This window comes from Tursiops truncatus, chromosome 2, assembly GCF_011762595.2.
Source record: "Tursiops truncatus isolate mTurTru1 chromosome 2, mTurTru1.mat.Y, whole genome shotgun sequence".
Taxonomy (NCBI): Eukaryota; Metazoa; Chordata; class Mammalia; order Artiodactyla; family Delphinidae; genus Tursiops; species Tursiops truncatus.
Window position 1 is genome coordinate 59544168 of NC_047035.1, and position 20595 is coordinate 59564762.

Sequence of the window (20595 nt, forward strand, 5' to 3'; positions counted from 1 at the left end):
GAGACAAAAGACCTGTATGCAGAAAACTATAAGACACTGATGAAAGAAATTAAAGTTGATACTAAGAGATGGAGAGATATACCATGTTCTTGGATTGGAAGAATCAATATTGTGAAAATGACTATACTACCCAAAGCAATCTACAGATTCAATGGGATCCCTATCACATTACCAATGGCATTTTTTACAGAACTAGAACAAAAAATGTTAAAATTTGTATGGAGACAAAAAAGACCCTGAACAGCCAAAGCAGTCTTGAGGGACAAAAATGGAGCTGGAGGAATCAGACTCCCTGACTTCAGACTATACTGTAAAGCTACAGTAATCAAGACAATATGGTACTGGAACAAAAACAGAAACATAGATCAATGGAACAAGATAGGAAGCCCACAGATAAACCCACGCACCTATGGTCAACTAACCTATGAGAAAGGAGGCAAGGATATACAATGGAGAAAAGACAGTCCCTTCAATAAGTAGTGCTGGGAATACTGGACATCTACATGTAAAAGAATGAAATTAGAACACTCCCTAACACCATACACAAAAATAAACTCAAAATGGATTAGAAACCTAAATGTAAGACCAGACACTAAAACTCTTAGAGGAAAACATAGGAAGAACACTCTTTGACATAAATCACAGCAAGATCTTTTTTGATCCACCTCCTAGAGTAATGGAAATAAAAACAAAAATAAAGAAGTGGGACCTAATGAAACTTCAAAGCTTTTGCACAGCAAAGGAAACCATAAACAAGACAAAAAGAAAACCCTCAGAATGAGAGAATATACTTGCAAATGAATCAATGGACAAATGATTAATCTCCAAAACAGCTCATGCAGCTCAATATTTAAAAAACAAACAACCCAAACCAAAAATGGGCAGAAGACCTAAATAGACATTTCTCCAAAGAAGACATACAGATGGCCAGGAAGCACATGAAAAGCTGCTCAACATCACTAATCATTAGAGAAATGCAAATCAAAACTACAATGAGGTATTACCTCACACCAGTTAGAATGAGCATCATCAGAAAATCTACAAACAACTAATTCTGGGGAGGGTGTGGAGAAAAGGGAACCCTCTTGCACTGTTGGTGGGAATGTAAATTGATACAGCCACTATGGAGAACAGTATGGAGGTTCCTTAAAAAACGAAAAATAGAATTACCATATGATCCAGCAATCCCACTACTGGGCTTATACCCAGAGAAAACCATAATTCAAAAAGACACATGCACCGCAATGTTCACTGCAGCATTATTTACAATAGCCAGGTCATGGAAACAACCTAAATGCCCATCGACAGACGAATGGATAAAGAAGATGTGGTACATATATACAATGAAATATTACTCAGCCATAAAAAGGAACAAAATTGGGTCATTTGTTGAGACGTGGATGGATCTAGAGACTGTCATACAGAGTGAAGTAAGTCAGAAAGAGAAAAACAAATATCGTATATTAACGCATGTATGTGGAACCTAGAAAATTGGTACAGATGAACCGGTTTGCAGGGCAGAAACTGAGACACATATGTAGAGAAGAAATGTATGGACACCAAGCGGGGAAAGCGGCGTGGGGTGGTGGTGGTGGTGTGATGAATTGGGAGATTGGGATTGACATGTACACACTGATGTGTATAAAATTGATGACTATAATCTGCTGTATAAAAAAATAAATAAATTTTAAAAATTAAAAAAAAAAAGAAAGGGTAAGTGGCAATCCGAGTTGTGATTTAAGATTTTTGATCTGAGGGCCAGGGAGTTTAGGAGGGAGGTTCCTAACTAAGTGTCCTCGTTCTGTGAGATAGACAGGGTATTGTGAAATTATACTTTTTGTGCCCAGAGCATGGGCCAGGGCCATCAGCTGAGTTCTGCAATAATCTGCAGCTCAGAGGTTTCAACAAAGAGGCAATAGGGAAGGAAAAAAAAAAAGCATGGAGCCTGGAGGTGCAAACATTTTGGCAAACTATTTGGCAGTTTCCTGTATAGTTAAGCATACACTCTGTCTACAACCCAGCAATCCTACCCCTAGGTATTTTCCCAAGAGAAATAAAAAGACAGGCCCACAAAAGATTCCTGAATAAGAGTGCTTATGGAAGTTCTATTTATAATAGACAAAAACTGGAAATACCTCAATGTCATCACATAAAAATAAGACAAAATTACTGAGCAACATTCATGCAATGGAAACTACTACACAAGAAAGAATAAACTACTGACTCACTCAACGACATACATGAATTTCAAAAATATTATGTTGAGCTAAAGAAGCCAGGCACAAAAGAGTACATACTGTATGATTCCACTTTTATGAAGTTCAAGTACAGGCAAAACTAATCAATGATGACAGAAATCAAAACAGTAGTTGCTGTGAGAGGAGGGGGGAATTGACTAGAAGAGGGCACAAAAGGAACATCTTGGTTTGATAGAAATGTTTTAAATCTTGACTGGGGTGGTGTTACACAGGTACTTACATTTATCAAAACTTACCAGATTGTAAACTTAAAATCAGTGCAATTCACTGTATGTAAATTTTTCCTCAATAGAAATAACGGGTCAAAAAATTAATGAGGCAATATTGAAACAAATAAACAAAGGCCTGAGGACAAAAACAGCATAGTACTGTATAGAAAACTGCAACTAGTACAGCAGCTGTGAAGCACAGTGAGCAAGGAAGCAAGAGCACATAAGCCTGGAAAGGTAAGCAGCGTGAAACCAGAGTGAAGATATTTTTATGTTTCTCACCAAAGATAATTGGAACCTGGGTTAAAAGATAAACCTTGGAAGTTAAAGAGTGATTGAATAGCTAGAGACCTCCAATTAGTTTAGAGACTTATTTCTCTGTTTCCTTATCTAAGGGTGATGAAACCCTGAGCCCTGAAGCCAGTCCTTTACATTACAAAGACAGTAGAAGACTAGCGAGTAAAGGTTTCTTTCTCTCTCTCTCTCTCTCTCTCTCTCTCCAGCGGTGAGGGAGGCAGCATGTAGACAATGTAAGCTCCCAGATTCATAATTTCAGGGTTCCTCTCCTGCGGTGTAGACTCTCCCATCCCCCAGCATACAGGAGAACACCTGGCTCTCATTGCATCACTTGTGAATTACTGAGTATGGGAAAATGAGTGCAGTCATTGCTGTAATAACTCTCATTTCTGCCCCCCAAAACCTTGTGTTTGCTTTCAAGATAAATAGATATCAGACAGGAGCCAGATCATGAGAGCTTCCTGTAACATGCAAAGAGTTTATTTTGTTGCCAGAGGGAAGGCAGATTTAGAAGGGTTTTAAAGACACAGAAAATATCATATCTGAGTATAGAATGATCACTTGGGCAGCACTATGGAGAACAGATCCAAGATGGTCAAGTCTGAAGGCAGCAAGATGATTTACAGGACAACTGCAATAGCCCTGGTAGGAGATGATGCATTAATAATGGGGAAACAGCAGAGGGAATAGATATGAGCAATGTCATAAAGGTAGGATTGAAAGGATTTTAGGTAGCAATGTCATAAAGGTAGGATTGAAAGGATCTACCAAATGTGGATTTGGGGAAGGGATTTTCATAATTCCCCCACAGTGGCTTGTGGATGCCACCAAAGACATCTGTGCAAAACACCTGAGACATCAACTTCTTGCATTTCTCTGAACTACACTATGCCTTGTACTTGCTGGTTTTTAATGCCCTTCCTACTCATCCATCTTGTATTAATCTTCCACCAGTGTTTGTCTTCTACTGGGAAGACTCCTGAAGCCCTTAACCCACAAAGTTAACTAGGGTCCTGATGTTGGGCACTCCCACATCTGAGATACTACAATATTCAGCAGTGTCCCTACTTCAGCACTTACGTCTTTGGATTGTGATTGTGTTTTCGTGCCTGGCTTCCTCATTAAGCTATGATCTCGGGGACAGACCATATCTTGCTCATCACTGTATCTCCAGCACAGAGCAGGGGTTGGCCCAAAGTAGGAACTCAATAAATATTTGTTACTAAAATAATAACCATTGCTCTAACTCAAATGTATACAAGATCAAAAACCAGAATGTGTTACTTCATTTCCCAGACTTCCTACAGGACTCAAAGGACATTGTGTCCTCAATAAATTCAAACAAATCATTTGAGCCTCTCTCCTTTACTTCTCATTTTTCGGGTAATAAAATATAAACTTTATAAGACTTTAATAAAGATAAAATAAAGAATGAACCTTAAACATATGAGTTTTTCAAGACATGTGGCTGATCAATCTGTTGCTCTCTTAGAGGGACCTAAATTTGGTATCTGGAAATTCTAAAGATACCTAATAGAGAGGTACCATCACCTTGATGCTATCATACGGGTGTTTATTTTCATAGTGCTTTTACTTTGGCATGGTGACATTACATGAGATAATATAGGTAAAATACAGTAACACACATACACAATATGCAGATAATAAGTGCAATTTCCACCTTTCCCTCCATTCACATTTTTTATACTTTATCACCCTGCCCTAACTTTCACTTACAGGTGAATCTATGCAAACGGATGAAATTTTCACAGCCTCATTGAAAGTCACAAACATGGTCTGTTTCCTCAAATTAATGGGCACAAAAATTCATGACACAATTAAAATGTGCTTATACAACACAGAAAATAAGACAATGGCAGAAGGGAAAAAGTGTCTTCCTCCTCTCAGGAAAATAGAAACATAAAATATACATTCGGTGCACATCTAGCCACTCTAATGATTTCAGTAAATAAGGTAAAAGATAAAAACTGTATGACAAGAACATACAAAATGAATAGTTCATGATTCTAAATAAGGGAATGAGATAGAAAACATGTAGACTTTACCACCTACATCCAGTTCCAAAAGTTGAGGACATTATGTGTATTTTCCATTGAGCGCCTACCACTAACAATAAAGATAGAACTGTCGAACTTCATTCAGTACTCAAAAGCAGAGGCTAGAATTGGAGTTATGCAGAGAGTAGCATTGCATTCTAATGGTGTCAAGTGTTGTAACTTGAAACAAGCTTCAAGTATAAAGCATAAATATGAGAGAAGCTGTTGATCTACACTGCTGTTTTCTTCAACTGCACAAGAATTTTATCAAAGCTCATATCCAACTAACAATGAGGCCAGCAAACCAGGACTTGTGAGACTAGACTACATATTGGAACTCCAGTTTCAGTCATTCAGGATGAAGGATGTCTTGGGAAAATTTGTCCCTAGAATAGAAAAATGCCTGAGAAAAGGGACTGTGGCAACAGAGGCAAGAAGTTGCACATGGGAAAGTCAATGTCAAAAGATTGTACAGTCTGTATATGATGTCCCATGAGTTCATAACCTCCAGCTCATAAAGGGACACTTAGCTTTCAGGGCTCGACACTTACTTAGTACCTACTCTGTGCCAGGGTCTTTATTAGAAGATTCCACTTCTCTTAGTTCATTGAAATTTCTTGCTAAACCCAAAATTTCTTATTATCTCCATGTTAGAGATAAGGTAACTGAGGTCTAGAGAGTTAAAGGGATCCAAAGTCATATAGTGAGGAAATAAAAAAGCTAGGCTTTAACTCTTTTACCTCTGTGAGCAATATTATATTCACAGTACCACAGTAGCATCACTCCAAAAAGTCAGGATATTCAAAGAGCCTTCCTCTAGGGAGGGAGAAGGAGAGTAGTAGTGCCTGTAGTGACTGGAAAGGGGAACAGCGGTGGGGCGGGGGGCGGGGCGGGGTGCGGAGTGCTCCTGGAGTGCTAGTTATATTTTCTGCCTGGACCTGTGAGCTGATTACAGGGGTGTGTTCACTTCGTAACATATCATCAGGCTGTATACTCATGATATGTGCACTTTTCTGTGTGCACATCTGCATGATATGTGCACTTTTTCCTGGATAAGCCTGATAGAATCAGTTGAAAGGCCTTACAAGTAGAGCTGAGGCTTCCGAAGAAGAATAAATTCCACTTGAAACAGGAACTTCAGCTCCTGCCCTTCTTGACAGCCTGCCCTATGAATGTCAGATTTGGCTACGCCAGCCCACACATTGCATAAACCAATTCCTTGTGGTAAATCTCTAATATATATCTCCTACTGGTCTGCTTCTCTGGTTGAACCCTGACTGATACAGATTGACTTAAGATGCATTATCTTGGGCTCCCATCCTAAAAGATCCTGAGTCTAAACATATCCTTGGTCGTATGTTTCCTCAATAAATAAAAAATGGTTTGGGGTTGGGGACATGGGAGGTGAGTTACATTTATTGAGGGTGTCTCAGGACCCAGTATTTCCACATGCCTTGTCTCTGCTCATCCTTACCAAAATCCATGCAAGGTCACTATTAGTATCCCCACTGTACTTACAAAGAGGCTGAAACCCACAGAAATCGTGTAACTTGCTTAAGGTCACCCAGTTAATATGCAACAAAAGCAGGGTTGGAATGTGGATCCATTTAAGCCCAAAGGCAAAGATGACCAGCTGCTTCCCTAAGGATAAACATTTTATAATCTTGTCAGTTTATACTATAAAGTTTGCAACTAAGACACTACTATAGCACTAGAAAGTAAAGGGTAAATCAGTAAATAATCCAATTTAGCTAAAGGATTGGGAAATATCTGGAGGATAATCAAATTTTTCCTTAGGCTTTGACAGAAACATATAAAACTCAATTTATAACAGACTGTTGAATTTCTCAGAGGGATGCTGAAATAGATGCCTAAGTGAACCAGAGGGTTAATTTAAGTATCTCCATTATAGGATTTGGGCTTCAATTTAAAGGGGAAAAAAAGTGATTCACATTAAACCAAACAAATCGGGGTCTGAAATGTAGCCGTATGCCAATCTGCCACTTAATGGCTCATCCAGAAATACTTCACAGTTACTTTTCTATCCTCAGACTCCCTTCCTTTAAGAAATCCACCTTGATTATTCTGTGTCTTTAAAGTACTGAAATTGAACAGTCAAAATCCCAGTTCCATTTAAGCCTGCTTCCCTTGGAGCCCAGGGCAACCTGTTATTTAAATATAATGGATGAATTTCACTGTATTTCAATGATTTGGGTGACATTTCCTTGACATTCACAATATGTCTATAAATTAGAAGTGGTGTAGTTGTAACACAAAATGAATAAAATGATCAAAAGAATCCTCCAGTTACTGCCTACCCTGGAGGAGGGAAGCCAATCTGCTATTCTCTGCATAGATCAAGCTACACACTGAGGCATGGGAAAAGCACTAATAAATTGCCTTTTCTCATTATATTTTGGTTTACTTTTATGTTTTGTAATTCATGTAATTACTCATTGTCTTCTATTGTAGCATATTATAGAAAACCTTGATTAATCCACTGAAACCCTCAATTTACAAATTTAGTAACCAGAAATTTTTTCAGCTATAGAGAAGCAAATGACAACAACCTATATCAGGGTTCTTTTGTGTTTCTTTCTTTTCTTTTCTTTTTTCTTCTTTTATTATTTTTTTAAGCACAGTATCTCTTACAGCGGCACATATAAACCCAGTCTAAGAACATTCATACATAAAAGGGCCAGACAATACCAAACTCTCTTTGTCTCTTCCAAAACTCTGGAGATTGAGGATTATGCTCTCCAAGGGAAATCTCCATCCTCTCTTGCTATAGTATGGACCCAAAATTCATATGCTAAAACCCTACTGCCCCAAGTGATGGTACTAGGAGGTGGGACCTTTGGGAGGTAATAAGGTTTAGATAAGGTCATGAGGGTTGAGCCCATGATGGGATTAGTTTCCTTATAAGAAGAGGAAGAGCCTAGAGCCATCTTTCTTTTCACCATATAAAGATAGAGCAAGAAGGCAACAAACCAGGAAGAGAACCCTCACTAGTCCCCAACCATGCTGGCACCCTGATCTTGGGCTTCAGCCTCCAGAACTGTGAAAATAAATTTCTGTTGAAGCCACCTGGTTTGTGGTGCTCTGTTATAGCAGCCCAAACTAAGACCTCTCCCATGGCACAGGAGTAGAAGATGCATTCTGGGGCCTAACCTCAAATAAAGATATAGGGTGAGAACAATCACAGCAAGCATATGCAGGGAGTGTACTTTGCACTAGGCCCTGATCTAAGTACTTTAGAAATACAAAGTGCAACCCTAAAACGTAAGAATTAATGTTATCTCTGTTTTACAGCAGAGGAAATTGAGACACAAATACATTTAGTTCTTACTCAAGGTCATACAGTTAGCCAGTAGCAGAGCCAGGATTCAATCCCAGGCAGTTAGCTTTTCAGCAGTACATGTCTCTCCCCTTATTGGGTGGTACGTTACTTATACATTTTAGCAACTTCAGAATCCAACCTACATCAAATACCTGAGGGTGTAAAAATAGATTAAGAATAAAATAACATATTATATAAAATTGACAGGGTGGTGGAGAGAGGATGCCTGAGAACATACTGAACAGACCAATCACAAGGTCTAGAACAGGAAAAAGCAACCACCAGCCACGCTCTCCTGTGCACAGCCCCAAGGAAAATATCAAGAAAACAACTGCCTCCCTACCTTCAACAGGAATAGAGACCACACTCAAACTCAACTTTTACACCAATAGGAAAATCACCAAATTAATAAAATATGGCAACACATTTCTAAAACTCTGTGGTAACAAAAATTCAAATAAAAGGGTATTCTATTTAGCCACCTAATAAATAAGAAGAGAATTTAGTTACCCAGAACACCTGGTTCCATTAGCCTTGCATTGAATCAAGGTTTTGACTAAATCTACTTAGCTCTTGGATGTTTGGTATGACAGTTGCAGTGTTTGCTTCGGGAGCTGACATGTAGGGGCATCTGTAGATGCCTCCTGCCTTTGTGAGTCAATGTCACAATGTTATCTTGTTGTTTTCACTTGGGAATTTTTATCTACTACTTCAAGTTAAAGAGGAAAGGCCTGAAATGTGTGTTTTTTAAATATATCCAGGACAACACTTCTATTTTGGAACTCTTCACTGGTTAAATTAAAAAACCCACCAACAGCTGCTAGATAGGTGAGGAATACCAATCATTTCAGAAGCTGAGATATATATGACAAGCTACCATTTCAGTTCTTGAAAAATAAGCCCATTGAAAACTATCTAGGGCTGTGATACACCGAATGAAATGTTAAACCTAAGCTGCATTTCTTGTCATCGGTAAGAAAGAACGTGTAGAATGCCTCGAAGGATACGGTTTTCCTTGAATGTTATTATGAAATGCTTTCATTTTTGAGGGAAAGATTTCTTCTTGCTTATTTAATATCTGTAGTCTCATTTTGGTGCAATGCCTTCTCAAGTTCCCTGGAATGATTATAACATTGTACCTCTATAAGCTCTTTTACACAGTGTACATGCCAGAGAAATCAGATATAGTGTTAAAATTCATAACGCACAATCTATGAAACAGGGGCTGTGCAACCATATCAGCACATGTTACAAGATATATTTCCATTTTTTTCATGTCCCTCTGAATTTATTTGACAGAATTTCAGAAGGGAAAATGTGTTTGCCGGAAGGCAGGTTGTTTTTGCTTCTTGGAGTCAGCAAAGATGCTGAGAGCCTTTCAACTTTCTTTGCCATTATTTAAACCTCATCATCTCACACATCTAGCCATGATCTGCATGCAGCAGCAGTGGGGATTCTTTTCTAAATCATCCTTTGTCTCAAGTGTTTCTCAAGGCACTTCTAGGCAGGTTTAGACATTTCAAAGTCACAGCTAGTTTTAAAACACTCTTAAACCAACACCCAAAAAGGAAGCAAAATAAAATTTTTTTAACCTAGCTCAATAGCCACCAGACCACATTCTTGCGCTGTCCTAAAATATCAAGTTTCTTCTATTATTTTTAAAAGTCCAATTCTGAGACTCTTTGGCCCCTCGAGCTACAAATATCTCTTTTTTCTTGCCTTCAAGGGAAGGTTCAAATCATAATGAGCATTTGATGACTTTACTTCCTCACTTCCCATTCAATCCTCAACCCACTGTAATCTTATTCCGCTTTTACCATTTCAATAAAATTGTGGCTGCTCTTCTCTTGGCCTGTGATGACTTAATCCAGTGTCATTTTCAAACTTGGTCAACAGAGCATTTGATCCTACTATCCAGTACCTCCTTCTTGGAATTATCCACTCCCCTGGCATCACTTCCTCCTGATTTTTCTTTTACTTTCTCCCATAACTCCTTCTCAGCTCTGTCTACCACTCCTCTCTTTACCACCTTAATTATTAGAAACGTCTGGGTTGGCCTTTGCTCCTCTCCTCTGATTTGACACACTCTTCCTGAGCAATCTTATTCACATTCATGGCTCCAAAAATTTCTACACACTGATGATTCTAAAATCTGTTATCTTTAAACTGGATCTTCTCCTCTTGAACTTCAAGCTTATTTTACCAACTGCTTCATGGTCATCTCCACTAAGTTGTTCAATGGAACCTCAAACTTAAGGTGTCCAAAACTGAATCCATCTTTCCCTTCCCAAAAGCTGGCTCTTCTCTTTTGATTAATGAAACAATGATCCACAAAGTCAGAAAGCTGAAAGGAATCCCATCATGTTCCTCTGCCCAGACCCCCATCATTTCTCATCAAAATGACTATGATACGTTTCTAACTGGTCATCCAGAATCTGCCATCACCCACCCCCTCTACACTCCATTCAACATCCTTGTGAAATCAAACCCATCAAAGGCCCCCAAAGTCTACAGGTTGAAGTCTGAACTCCAGAGTAGGGTATACAAGTTTTTTTCAGTATTTCTGCTCCTATCCACCTTTAAAAATTATATCTGCACACACCTTGGTCTCCTGGCTGCTTCACATCTTTCTGCTTTTCTCATATGTTTTCTATTCAGCTGACAATACCCTGAAAAACGAATTCATTCTTCAAGAATCTACTCAAATGCTACCCTCTTTGAAAAGCCTTTTCTAGCCTCTCCTAGAAAAGTGAAGTGCTTCCTCTCTTGTGCCTTCTCAGCATCTTGCTTATTCCTCTATTGTAGCATTAATCACTTTGTTGTAACTGTTCTTACAGTGGAGGGCAGGAATGATGGTTTATTTGTCTTTATATCTCTAATGCTCAGAACCATGTCTCACATATAATAAGAGCTTTGTAAATGCTTTGAGAATAGAATGATGCAAGGGTCCTATACGATTCTCTACGTTTCAGAAAATATGCATGTCTATGAATTTATGTGCAGTTTCCATCTGGAATCCCCATTTTAATCCTAAATAGAGATAAAGCCAAGTGCTCCTTATTTTAATGATTTTCCTCACACTCACTGTCTGGTTGTTCCAGACACATTTTGGAGAAATTAGAACTTTTAGACTGTCCAGTGTCACCTTCCTTCAGCCAGTCAGAAATCATATGCTGGAGGACACTTTCAAAGTTGAACCTTACATATACCAGGGGAAAACAAAGGTTGAGAGCCTTTTCTTTCCCAGCCTGTTGAACAGGTGATATCAGATTATAGGTTATCAGAATACAAGGTTATATCAGATTCTGTTGCTGTCAGAGCATCTTCACATAGAATTTCCCTAGTCAGAAGTCCAATCTCATGGAAGTCCTCCTAGGGTGTGGCATTTGCTTTTCAATGTTATGTAGCCCACACAAGGTTAACCTCCAGGAATATCACTAATGAGTGTTTCAACATGTTAAATAAATTTCCAATACCCTCTTTACCTAATCAATTATCAAGAGGCTCTATAGGTCTCTCAATGACATAACCATACCCTAAAGTATTCAGCCTATTACCCATGAATCAAACCCACCACTCTACCAGAAGAATGAAGCTCCTTATCATCTTGAAGGATTTAATCAATCTGCATTAATACCATGACAGTAAGAATTTTCACATATTTGCCTTTCCGCTTAAGGGTAGCACAGTAGGTGGCACAAGCAGCTTCTCACTATATGCGTGGTTTGAATGGAATGAATTTTAAAGATCCGTTACACTATAAGTGCATTTGTAACCCATTCTCACCTACCCCCATTCATAACACCACCCCATATTGACATACCCACTTTCTTTCCCACATGCATCCTTTTATATGGTTAGGTTGCTTGCTGTTAGGGAGGTTTAATTACCTATCAGGCCTAATCAAGAGGGAACGGTAGGCTATTTGTTACCCCAGAAAACAAGTCCAAACCATGTAGTTTAGAGTGGGCTCACCCTTGAGTTAAATCCAGAGTTGACCCTGATACCTAGCAACATAAAATCTTTATCTGCAAAAATACTGTGACATTTATATTTATGTAAGTTAAGTTGCTAGATGTGTCTCCAAAACAAAACAAACTTACTAATTTTTGTTGATGTCCTAAATTTCTGGCTTTTGGTTACGCTTATTAGCAAAATATAATATTTGTTAATTGGTATAAATATATTTTAGGTATCCTTTTATATTAATATTTTATTTTTGGGGTGTTTTTGCTTGATTTCTATGTATACTCTATATTCTCTGAGAACTTGTCATACATTTGGAATATGTTACTTAAGAAATAATTTATACTCTGCCTTGAGGTTACACCTATTCAGTGATAATCCAAAAATAAGAAAGACCAAAGGCCAGTATATTAAAAACCCAGAAAATGATCTGTAGTGCAAAAGCAAGAATTCATTCTAGTTGAACAGAGTGAAACTTAATGCCCATTACTGACAGGAAGCAGGGAAACTGGCTAATGAATGTGGTTGTACTTACAACAGACTTCACACTCTCTGATGAACAATTATCTCTTATAGCTCACTCGACAAGAAGCTCCCTTTGCCTCCCAGTTTAACTCCTCCACAGAAGAGTACATTTGTTTTTCTGCCCTTATCCTTTTAAACCAATTGGATATTAAAGCATTTTAATGCTCGCTCTGAAATCAGGCACATTAATGTTGTAACAAAACATCTGGGCATTAGTCGTTGTCCTCAAAGATTGTTCCAAATTTTTCTCCTTGCTTTACATCTATTACTTGCTAATGAGTGTGTGAAAGAAATCCCTCTTTAAAATGACATTCAGAGCTTATACATACTGACCAGTTTAAACGGATACAATAATAACTGCAAAAAAATAATAACTGCAAAATCTTTCCCTCAAATCTTCACTAAGGGAGAAAAAAAGGAGAGAAGATTGGATAGGAGGTATTTTAGCTGTTTAAAAAAATAGAAGAATATTCGAAGGAAATATGTGAAATGTTAACGTCTGTTAAATATGATTGGGAATAGGTGGTTGTTATTACATTATTTTCTGGGGTTTTTTTCTGTATGTTTAGAATAGTTCATAAGTTAAGATTGAAAAAAATTGTCTTCAGCTAGAAAAGCCAAATTGCAGTAGTAGTAAGATTTAGGATTTCCCACCCTCTAAATATCCATTGTTCTTGCTTTGCCAATCCCCATCTCTGATTAAACTCCACATTTTTTTCTAGTCCTACCTCCAGATTGACCAATATTGCTGCACAACACCTTGAAACTGTTCATTGATCCTGCTACAAATTCATTCCAATGGGTCTAAATTAGACACTCACTGTTACTTAGCAATTTTGTTTTATCCCTCCACTTCAATCAACTATTATCATGTTACGCACCTGAACTATTCCAAACTCTGTACTTTGCTCTGATCGCAACAACCTTATCTAATTTCCTGAAAGATCTTTGCAAAGTTTGTTGACCCTTCCTAAGCTTCTTAGCTTCAAGGGTGCTTTTAAAGGTAAATGCCCTACTTTCATGCTTTCTATCGTTGTGATATCTTTCCAAGAATTCCAGGTGTGGTACCATATTTTGATATCTTGCTCATAGAATTAACAAGATTAAGGTTATGGAAGAGTTCAGTATGTCTTATAACATTAAGTCAAGCATCTGGGCATGGCAAACAGACCCTAACACGATCCTTCTCCCCAAAGAGTGCCCACTTCCTAGTGTTCACAACTTTGCATAATCCCCTCCTCTTTAGTGCAAGAGACCTATGACTTGCTTCTAACAAACAGAACATGGAAAAGGTGATGGGATATCATGCCCATGTTTAATTACATCACATAAGATTCCATCTTAGCAGACTTGGGCCCTCGGTAATACATCCTCAAGGACATGAATCCTGCCAACTTGAATGAACCTGGAAGCAAATTCTTCCCCAACTGGAATCTCCAGATGAGAATACAGCCCAGCCAACACCTCGGTTGCAGTCTTGTGAAACCCTGAGCAGAAGGCCCAGCTAAGCTATGTCTAAACTCCCGATTCATTGAAACTGTGAGATAACAAATGTGTATCATTTTAAGCCGAGTTTGTGTAATTTTATTATGCAACAAAAGAAAAATACACTGGGCTAGAGAAAGAAACAAAAAAGGAAAGAAAAGGGAAATGAAGGGTGAAAGATGTGGAATTGTATCTTACTGGGGACCTAAAAGCAGGAGAAATGTAGGATCTTCTGTAAGAGAAGCAATAACTGGCACAAATATTGAACATCAATAGTTGAAGAGGAATTCCCTCTCAGCTGCTGCCGCTGGAAAAGGGGAGGTTTAATGATATAACACGGGCAGTATCGTGGAATTTTGTTTCTACTTAACAGTGGGGAGTAAATACATATTTTGTTTAGGACTCAAGCAGTAAACGTTAATAATGATGAAACCCTGACTGTCTGCCAGTGCTGTGCTGAGCACTCTGCATGTATTGTCTCATGGAATCCTCATAACTTATGAGGTAGGTATCATTATGACTCCATTTCAGAGATGAGAAAATTAAAGCATATCAATGCCAAATGATTTGTCCAAGACCACACAGCAAGTAGCAGACAGTGCTAAAAGTAAATTCCGGCCTGTCTCATTCCTAAGTCTTAGCTATTAACCATCACCACAGTGAGGATAATGCAGATCAGGACAGAGAGTGCTGGGTGGGAAGGGTGAGCAAGGACCACGAGGATAGAGATAAATGACAACACATAGACAGACACAGGGCAACAACAACCAGCCATTTCAGAGGTAAGAAGAAAGCAGGCAGCAGCATTTTGCAGAACAAAATGAATTAAACATTTTTCACAGTATCAATGGAAAAAATCATTCTAAAAATGACCTTTAAGTAAAGAAGTTATATCCTTGGGCAGAAGACAGCGGGCAAAAATAATATGTAACATACAGAAGAGGATCAGAGGAAGGTCAACTAAACTTGGTCAATGTGAGAAAATTCAAACCAGACAAGAACAAAAACTATTTCTCTGGTGAAGAGTTTTCACCAAGAAACTGGCAATTTATATCAAAAGCCACTGTCCAGTTTTATACTTTGTGGTATTAAACTGTATGAACTAAAATAGCTCTCCTTCCAGACCTGGGAATCAGACATTGCCCAGAAATTCTTTTGTTGCTTAATAAAGTTCTAAATTAGAGAGCTTCTCATATTGTTATAGCCTCAAGATTCTTAGCCAACATGCTGGTGATCAGAGTGGGCAAAACCCTTTACTTGAGTCTGCAGTAACAAGGCGTATTTCTGCCCAGGTAAGTTTATTTTATAAGACATGGTATCATCCAAGAAGGTGAACAAGAGTCAGCTGTCAGTATTTCACAGGAAAACACAACAAGCCCAGATCACAGAAGATCCAGGAATATAGCCAAGAGGAAAGCTGAAGATCAGTAACCAGAGAAAGTGGGTGCTTAAGGGGAGCAAGTCGGTAAGAAGCAGAGTCAAATGTGAACCAAGTACAGAGTCAGTCTGCTTGCCTTTGCTCCAGAGCTACTTTTATCAGGTTAAGCAAGTCCCTGACCAGAGAACAGCCTACCCAGCTGGACATCCACACACGGCAGCCTTGTCTACTAAATTAGCTACCTCAGCAATGCTGCTAGATTAGTATCCCTCAAAACGTGGCCATGGGCTTCCCTGGTGGCGCAGTGGTTGAGAGTCCGCCTGTCGATGCAGGGTACACGGGTTCGTGCCCCGGTCCAGGAAGATCCCACATGCCGTGGAGCGGCTGGGCCCGTGAGCCATGGCCGCTGAGCCTGCGTGTCCAGAGCCCGTGCTCCACAACGGGAGAGGCCACAACAGTGAGAGGCCCGCGTATCGCAAAAAAAAAAACAAAAACGTGGCCATGATATCCTTGGCATGCACACCCTGAAAACAAAGCAAGAGCTTCAGGCCTTCTCTGTGCATGCAGTTTACAACCATGTTTTTCTTTCACAAAAGACAAACATTGCTGAGACATTTAAGTACTTCCAGTGGCACTGGATCCATCACCAAAAGGATGCTTTCCAGATTGTCAAGCACTTATTGATTCCTCGGTCTGTGTAGTATATGATAAAGGACTCTTCTTCCCACGGACGCTTTGCCTTACTGTGTTGGAACAGTTCTGACTATTTAATGCCAGAAGAGCAGTTGCATGTAACTGGTTAGGATTTCTGATTTGCAGCCTGGATGTGAAGTGGTTAGTCAGCAGAAAACATGCCTCAGAAATGCGGTGTGAGAAGTTGTATAATGGCTTTAAGGCATCCTAACCAAAGCCATGCCAGCTACAACCGTATCATATTCCAATAGAATCTTTCTGAGCCTTGTATTTGTTCCCTCCCTGCTCCTGTCTGGGATCACCTGCTCTTCATTTTGGCCCCCAACCCAGATTTGCTCCCAAGACTTTTGATCTGTTCTCATCTTACTATTTCATTTTTTGTTCCTAACTCAGCTATCCCCCTTATAATTGGATACAATTCTGTCCCAAACTCAGCCCTGACCATACTGCTCTACTGCAACCGCTCAGGTCAAAGGTCCCTGACTATATCTTTATGGCACATACAATAAAAATTTCTCTGTAGTTCTTAGGATACCTGATTGCAGGTTTGATACTAATGGCAGTTCCTGCTTCTTTAAACTCTTTCTTTGTTTCCATTACATTGCTCCTCTCTGGTTTTTCTCCTTATTACACCTCTTGTTTCTCTCTCTCCTTTATGTGTTCCTCTGATTATCGATTGTCTTCCCGAGAACTCTAACCTCAGTCCTTACCCCATTACCCTAAGGGTTCGACATCGATGCCTACAGCATCAGCTCATAGGATGACTCTATAGTTTTTATTTCTTGCTCAAAACGTATGATTTCACTTATATGTGGAATCTAAAAAACAAATGAACAAACAAAACAGAAAGTGTCCTAGATACAGAAAACAAACAGGTGGTTGCCAGAGGTAAGGGTGGTAGGGAGATGAGTGAAGTAAGAGATAAATTAAGAGAAGCAAACTTCCAGTTACAAAAACAAATGAGTCATGGGGATGGAATGTATAGCATGGGGAATATAGTCAATAATAATGTAATATCTTTGTATGGTGACAGATGGTAACTAGACTTATTGTAGTAATCATTTTGTAGTATATAGAAATACTGAATCGCTATGCTATGCACCAGGAACTAACATAGTGTTGTAGGTCAATTATACTTCAGAAAAACCCAACACATATTTATTTACCTCCTGCATACTTCTTCAACTCCAACTTCTAGAATTCCTCAAATACACTGCCTTTTTTCCAGCTATACAGACTACTTGTAAATCTCTGAATATGTCTTTAAACCTCTACCTAAAATGGGCTCTCCCATCCCACAACTCCATTTTTTGTCTAGCTACTTCCTATTTATCTTCAAAACTCTGTTCAGATGTCACCACTTCCAGAAAACCATTTCTAATTTACCCTTCTACTTCCAGGTCTGATTTAGTTTCCATTTTTGTGTTCCTCTAGCAGAGCATTTATAATCCCACCCCACTAGACTATGAGATCCCTAAAAACAGAAAATTATCCATCAGTCTATTCCTAGCATTCAACAGGCATTTAATAAATATACTTTTTAAAATAAAGAGGAAAAGGAGAGAAAGGGAGGAGGGGTAGGTAGATTTGAAAAACTTATCTTAGAAATTAAATTTCAGTTTGGTTATTGGAAGACAAATGTAGCTGGAGAGTTAATGGCCTAACAACTGTGCCCCACCTAAGTTAAGCAAATTCTAGATCTTGTGGACATCAATTAATAAAATGAAACCTAACTTTTAGAAGATTCATCTGCATCCTTCAAGCACCAATTGATAAAAATAGCTCCAAGATAGCACAATCCTGTTCTAGCCACATCTCCTTATAGGAGATTGTTAGCAATAAGAAAATTAATCAACCAAAGGGGCCTGAGGAAGGGTCTTGGACTTTAAAAAAAAAAATGAAGAAGCACTATTATGGAACTTCCTGGAGTCATTTTATCCAAATCAATTCTGAAGTTAAAGCCGTCTCATTCTTTGCTAATGACAGAGATAGCCACTCTAAATTCATTATGGTAATTATTAGGAGTTATCTACACAAGGATATTTGTGTGAGTATATATGTTTCTGTGTCTGTGTGTCTTTTTATTATTACAGTATGTCTATTTATTAATTATAGAGTCATTTGGGATCTATGATTAATAGATGTGTTGAAAATTTAATAATGTTCCCTTTTGTACTTTGTCCTAAACCTTCCTCACCAAGGTTTTGCATGTATAGAAATAATATCACTCTTTTTATTTTATTCCCAATTTCCAATCTAATAGATTGCCCTGAATTCCATTCCATTAATACAACACAACCAAAAATAAACTCATCTTTCTTGTCTTCCTTAAATACACTTCACCAACTAATTCCTCTAATTCTATTATGATCTTAACCTTCTTATAATCCCCTATGCTCCAAACTAAAATTATCTTTAAGCTCACCCTCTCCAACACTATTAATACATACATACACATTCAATCAATTACCAAGCCCTATCAAATATAATTCTAAAATTCATCTTAAATTTATCTCTAATTCTTTATTCCCATTGAGGTCATCATACTTCAGGTCCTTGTTTCCAATCCATACAGTTTTTTCTAATCTACACAATGCTTTTTTTCTAATCTATACTATTGTCCAATAGTATAATCTATACCATTTTCTAACATATACTATTATAACAGCCTTCTAACTTCTAACCTTCAATCCTTTTCCACTTCATCCAATACTACACATCGCTGCCAAAATAATCTTCTTAAATCTGTGCCTACAAAGCACAGTTCTAATTGTGTCACTCTGTGACACTTGTAAGAATATCAGATGAAGATAAGATGTCACAATTCAAAATATTTTTGAAACTCACAATTGCTTACTGAATAAAGCTCAACTGCCTTGTCACAGCATTCAGAGAATTATAGGATCATAAAATTGTTAAAAAGGAACTTACATATCATCTGGTACAAGGCTCCCCAGACTCTATCCCCAAGTATCCTTTCCTGTCTTATCTTTTTCATTACCTTTAACATGCCCTATACTCTAGTCAGATTAAACTTATTATCATTTATTTGACACTTATGCCTCAGTGACTATTCTCAAGCTGTTTCCTCTGCCTGGAGTCCCTTCCCCTGAAATCTATCTGTCAAAATGTACTCATCCTTCTAAATTCCAGGTCAAATGTCCCCTCTTTCATTAATACTTCCCTGATCCCTGCAAATTAAAAGTCATCTCTCCTCTAAACTTTTAGAACTCTGCGTGAATATTTTCTTAAGGCACTAGAACATTCTACCCTATATTATAAATACCATAAATATCTCTCATCACTGCCACTTGGCTATGAACCCCCAAAGGATAGAGACATCAGTGTATTTATTTGCATCCCCTCTAAATAGTTTGTCCTACCCTTTAGGAAAATAAATCACTATTTGTAAGCTGTTTTTTGTTTAAAAAAATTGATAAAAGTGAGAATTATAACTTTGCAACTGAGATTTCACATTTTAATTACCAGCCATTAGCATTATTTTGGGAAAGAATAATTCTGAGCCCTAGATCTATACCAAGTAGTAAACAATGTCAGATTCTTGAACAATTATATTCAATAAATATTTACAAAGCGTCTACTACATGCAAGAGGCTCTGTGCCAGGTGCTTAGAAAATACAAAGATACAACCCTATTCATTAAGAAGAACATAGACTAATGAGATAAAACTAAATTTGTCATAACTGCAACAACAGTGTAAGTGCCATATGAGGAACAAACTGCTGTAAACATTTAAACAAGTGCAAAACTCAAGGAGAAATCCCTAGAGGAGTAAGAAGCATATGGACTTAGAAGTCATTCAGGCTGTTTTGATCCTGGATGACTTCTTATAAGTGGTGCAGCCACGGGCAAAACATTTAACTATGCCAGGTCTCGGATTTCTCATCTGTAAAATGGGAATAATACCTACATTTGGGTAATATTCCTAAAATATAGTAAGTGATCAAAAAATAAGACCTTTCCTCTTTCATTTCCTACTGGTCTAAAAAAAAAAGATCAAAGAAATAAGCCGCAGCTCTGGATTAATTTTAGTTCAAAGTGTCAAATTTGGGATGATTTGAATCCTCTCACCACACTTCAAAATGACATCCCTAGGAGAAGGTAAAGTGAAGTCAGCAGTAATTAAAAGCCACAGTTCTGGGGCTGTAACAGAGCCAAGGCTGAATCACTGAAAAGACTGAAAATCTCTTTGTAGATGATGATTTCAGTTTGGGGTAGTAAAATCAAATGTCATTAATCTAGTATATCAGAGTCAGTTCTCTTCGGTTTCTCATGATGATTAGTAATTGAGGCCATATCTCACAATTACAAATATGCTTCAGCCCTGAAATGTTCCCAATAAATTTACCATCTTTCTCAAATGAA